Source organism: Xyrauchen texanus, chromosome 29 (genome assembly GCF_025860055.1).
Source record: "Xyrauchen texanus isolate HMW12.3.18 chromosome 29, RBS_HiC_50CHRs, whole genome shotgun sequence".
NCBI classification, from domain to species: domain Eukaryota; kingdom Metazoa; phylum Chordata; class Actinopteri; order Cypriniformes; family Catostomidae; genus Xyrauchen; species Xyrauchen texanus.
In genome coordinates, this window is record NC_068304.1 from 27,776,197 (window position 1) to 27,782,318 (window position 6,122).

Genomic DNA, 6,122 nt, shown 5'->3' on the forward strand with positions numbered 1-6,122 from the left:
TGTTTATTTTTATTTATGTATTTATTTTTGTACTTTTTTGAGCTTGATCAATTATGAACTGTGGTATGAAAAAGACCAGCATAAAAATATTCTTAAAAATGTGTCCTTTTGTGTTGTCTTGAAAAATTACGAATTTGGAATGAGCGTGATTTTGGTGAGTAAATAACGACATGATTTTTATTTGGTGAAGATTTTTGAGAGACAGATGGCAACCCAGATATTACTGTCAATAGGCAAATGTGATTAGTGTAGGAGCAGGTGAGGAAGAGTAATAGATGGCAATGTGTCTCATGACACAGATATAAGAAAATGGAGATAATGAAAAGAAAATAGAGAGATAAATAGTGGAAGAGGAAATGGATGTGGGGGGTCGTTAGTGGCGTTCTCCTGCACTTGCTGCTGCTGCTGCTGCTTATATTCCTGTCATATTGAAACTCTGAATGATTTATTAAAGAACAGTTGTGAGAGAGGAATGGAGGGATGGAGAGGGCAGCGAGGCGAGGCCTAATTAACCGGAGGAGGGAGAGAAGACAAGTATCCCTCTATTATTCATTACTATAGGGAAACCGAGAGAGGGACAGGGGGGTATAAAGAGCAGGCCTGGTGAGAGAAAAAGAAAAAGGATTGGAGGAAGATATTTTTATTTGGCACACTGTGTCTATTTACCCTTTTCTGAGAGCATGCTGTGCATGAATGTGTGTGATAGAGCATAAGGAGAGAGGAGCAGGGTTTGTGGCATCAGCTTGAATGCAAACATGATTTGAAATGGTAGGAGAAGGGTGCAAATTAAGATCTGGGGGGACCTGGCTCTTCTAATTAAAGGCCAAATCACATATCAAACTACATATAAAGGATTGGAGAAACCGACACATTGATTGACATTATGGTCAACCACTAAACTGAATATTTGGGTAAAGTGTTTACAGTTATTGTAGTGGCATGTCTGCAGTGACATATTTACAGTTATTCACTTTCAACAGTAGACATTTCTACCTGAAGTGACTTACAAATTAGGGATGGATTTAACAGCATTAAATTATTTGAAAAACATGCTGTGTATTCACGCATTGACAGAGCATAGAAAATCTAGGCGAGAAACATTAACTTGAAGTTTGAGTTTCATAATGGAGTTATATCATGAATACATTTGACATACATGGTAGGCCTAATGATTAAGTTTACTTCAAATGTTGACTTGAATATAGGAAAAAATGTCTGTAAAACAAAAACAATATTTCTTGAAGCAGCTTGTTTTTTTTATTAATAACACTGAACATGAATAACGCTTACATTTATGCATTTGGCAGACACTTTTATCCAAAGCGACTTACAGTGCCCTTATTACAGGGACAATGCACCCAGAGCAACCTGGAGTTAAGTGTCTTGCTCAAGGACACAATGGTGGTGGGTGTGGAGATTGAACCGACAACCTTCTGCTTACCAGTTCAGTGCTTTAGCCCACATCGCCACCACCACAAACTGTATCCACAAAGTTAAGATTACAAGAGTCATTCAGAGTGCGTATTCTAACTTGGTTCTAAATGAACACTTGCGAGTCATGAACAGAAGGAGGAGCTTATTGGACAGAATATCAACAAGAAAAGAATTGTCCTGGTTTATTACTTAATTATAGATTTACACATCATCACACATGTGACTAAACATTAACACATTGTTTAAAAAGATTTTAAAGGGTGCATGACATGCTTTCTTTTTATTATTTTAATATGTTCCTTGAGGTTATTACACTTATTATTCACCTTGAGGGTGTTGCACAAAAGAGTTATATATTTGTAGAACATGATAATTTGTCACCCTCACTTTAACCCTCTGTCAGAAACACTCAGTTCTGGTGCTGCTTCTCCTTTAAGACTTTACAGTAAACACCCACTGTTATGATTGGCTCTCTGCTCTTGAATGACCTGCTTTCTCTTTGCCATCTCACTACTCACTGCTACTGGGCAGGGCTAGTGAAGTGTTAAGGTAAAGTAGACATTGATGTGTTGTCGTGGAGATGGTCAGATGGCAATTTCTACCACAGTGTGACATCACAATGTGGAATAAGTTTTGGCAGCTTGGTTTCAACCAATGTTCTTATCGCAGTGAGAAGGAAGTTGAGTTATGAAACTTACAGTATGTTTTTATAGTACACAGACATCTATTGATTCCTCATATCATGAAATCCTTTAAGACAGTTGCACTAAAGATGTGCATGAGACAAATATTAGAAGATAAATTCTAAAACGACACGATCAAAAATACACAAAAACAACTTTTGTAAATGTCTTAATTTTTTATCTATTTTTTCCCCCATATCTTATATGGATATAAACAAATTGATGTAATGGATTGTACATACAGCGTGTGAACACTGGAGTGTACAGTCCATTGTACACCACTGGAGTGGTGGTGGTGTAGTGGTCTAAGCACATCTGGTAATCAGAAGGACACTGGTTCGAGCCCCACAGCCACCACCATTGTGTCCTTGAGCAAGGCACTTAACTCCAGGTTGCTCCAGGGGGATTGTCCCTGTAATAAGGGCTCTGTAAGTTGCTTTGGATAAAAGTGTCTGCCAAATGCATAAATGCAAATGAACACCTTACATAGCAAAAACATGTGGCAACAGCATCTTTGCAGTCATTCTGGTTAGCAGATGTCATACTTACTCAGTGATGATGAGGCAAGATAACACACTTTCATCTAATAAATGTCTAAATGTGTGATCGTAAATCAGTTGTGTTTGTGTAAGTTTCTTGTGTCTCATACTAGGAGGAGCCCCATCCATGCATGTTTTTGCGCCACTTTGCACTGCATTTGTCTGTCTTGTGCCTAAAGCATTGAGTAATGTGATTGCTTACACAGCGATTTCCCAGGTGTTGATCTGATAAAGCCAATATCCTCTGCAGTAATTACTCAACACACAACCTTTAATATTTAAAAATAGACATTTCAACATGTGTGACCTTTGGGATCAGTGACAGCTAGGGAACTTGGGAGGGGGTCGTGCCTTTGGCATGGTTGCTTAGTGTGGCTGTGTCTCTTTTTGCAAAATATGTTTACTTTGTGGGCCTGTGTGTTGGTGCTTTGGTGCATTCTCATGCCCAGCCAAATCAGTCAGCACCTAGGCTAGTTTTTAAGGGTTCAATATTGGCAGGCCTGACTCACTTGGTGCCCTAGAGGCAAGACATGACCAAATTAATAAACAAACAAACAAAAAAACATAGTAGCAATTTTAATAAAAATGAAGTTGACTTAGTCTGATGGTAGTGTTTCTTTAGTGTGTGTGTGTGTGTGTGTGTGTGTGTGTATATATATATATATATGAATCAATATTTAAACAAAACTTGACAGCTAGTGATCACCATGCATTTTCGTTGTATGGATAAGAGCACCTTTGACAATTTCATAATAAAATATTTGGTGTTTCACAGGGGAAAAAAAGTGATTTGAGCTGCATCTAGTAAATGCTCTTGGACTGACCAATCAAGCCACAGAATTTTAGACATTTAACTTTTTTCTGTACAATGATAAAGCAACTTAATTAGGATGGATGAATGGATGGGAAGGCGGGCGGATGGACCTATATTAGACTCATTACAAAAATTCTGTTCGTCTTCTGCATAGGTCAGAAAATCAGACTTGATGATTTACTGTCATCTCTACCAATGATATTCCACCCTCAGTTTATTCATTTTAATCACCAAAATATGGATTATCCTCATATTCAGCTGACAGGTAGCCCATCCTCCATGTGGGTGGGAATGGAGGTTAAGAGATAAAAGAACATTTACAGCTTTTCATTTCTACCACGGCATTTTTCCACTCTAATCGGTTTTCAATTTATTTCTTTTTTTCTTCACAAGGTAGCCCATCTGTTGGAAGCTGATTACACATTTATTTGTTTTGGGGTGCACATACGCTGTCCTACCACATCCAGCAAGCCTGTCAGGAGCTGACGGGCCAAAATGCCATCTCTAATAATGGCCAACTCATCTCTGGGCTAACAGTATGTGTCTGAAAAAGGAAAGGAAGTAATGGTAGAAGAGAGACAGGCAGAAAGAAGAAAAAACAGAAGGAGCAAGACAGAAGAAAATCAAGAGGGAATTAAGCAGACGATGGCTGGCAGTGGAGTGGAACTCAACAAGGCAAAAAAATGCAGTATAGGAAATAAAGAGATGAGGTCAGGAAAGCGAGAGAGACTGGAAAAAAAGGCTGAAAATTATTCATGTGTGGCTATGATGTTCATTTCTGAGGGAGGGTGTGCTCGCTCTGTTTGAGGCCTCAACAGCACTCTATTTTAATTCTCCTCTATCATAATGGGGTTCCAATGAGGCATCAAATGAGTTCTACCTCCACACAATCACCACTGCTGACTTCTGCAAATAACAGTCCTACAGTCTGACAAGGAAGGGTAAACATTGGTTAGGCATGTATGTGAACGAACAAGCACACTTTAAGTAATCTATAGAATGCTCTTTGCAAACGTAACAGGAATATAACAAAGGCATATGAAGTGACCTGTATCTCACCATGCAACGTGCACTGAGGATATCTGGCTTTGTTATACAAGTACAGATATTTGCTCTCCTCTTAATACACAAGTACCCAGCTGTGAATAGATAAAAGACAAAGAAACAAAAAACCTATGTAATTGTACAAGCATAAAAATATTACAAGAAAAAATAGAACTATTAAAATTGCAGATTTGTATGTGTTGGACTTGTATTAAGGTTATGTCCAAAATTATATTAGCATGTATGAAATTATTCCTTTCCACATATAATTCTGGCATAAATCTTTTGCCATATTGTTGTGGAATGAACAAGCATGTGTTTTCTTTCATAGATTGCGGATCAAAATAATCCTCTGGAATTTAATTTAAAAGATTAATTACTAGCTTGATTTTTCCTTAATTAGACCCAAGTACACATATTTGTGCTGGATAATTGATTAAACAAATTTGCTTCAAAACACACCGCACCCAAATCAATATCATTAATCAAAATACAGAAAAAATTATATTGCATTTATACCTGACCAAGTAGGTCAAGAAAATTAGGTTTACATATCATTTGAAGTCCCCTCCCAAAAAATAAATAAAAAATCTTGTTGAGTGACCACTGTAGATATGATGGTGTTGCCCTCTGCTGGTGGCTTTGATACAGAAACATCATGGCACACACACATTCAGCATGTAATCTTGATTGCAGATTTTTATTAGGGATTACAATGTGTTCTTTCTTTTAACTTAAACCCCATTTCTTCGATCATGCTGTAAAGTATCAAAAACAACACATTAATGCAATTAATATGTATTTATTTATTTTGTGCAAGGGTATTACAGAGAGAAACATTTGTCATTGTAAAGTCACAGTCAAAGTATTTAACAAGAAACAAAACAAAATACACTTACACACACACACACACACACAAAAAATAGTAAAATGTTGGGTTTCCATGTTTTATGGGGACTTTCTATAGACATAATGTTTTTATACTGTACAAACTTTATATTCTATCCTCTAACCCTAAACCTCACAGAAAACTTTATGTATTTTTACATTTTCAAAAAACATAATTTAGTATGATTTCTAAACAGTTTTCCTCATGGGGACTGACAAATTGTCCCCACAACGTCAAAAATGTCAGGTTTTACTATCCTTGTATCCTTATCACAAAGTGATAAATACACGCTCACACACACACACACACACACACACACACACACACACACACACACACACCTCTAAAACTCACTTTCTAAAAAATATCCCTCACCAAAGCATCCCAATTATAATACACAACCCACATGTAGGGAACAGTATGTGTTATTTTGAGGAGAAATCTTAAACATATTTCATATCTAAAGTGAGAAATAGGTAGCAGATAAAACAATCATCATGTTTCATAAAAACAAAAACTTTTTTGGTGAAATACTGTAATCAGAAGCTGAGTTAGGGAACCAATCATTCAAATTCTTCTTTAACATATCTTTGTTCCGATGCATCTTTACTACTAACAACTGATAAACAACTCTGACAGTCTGTGAATTCCTTTCTTCCTTTCTCAATCCCACAGATCCAGACAGAGAATTAGCCTCTCCAAACATGAATTATGTCAGA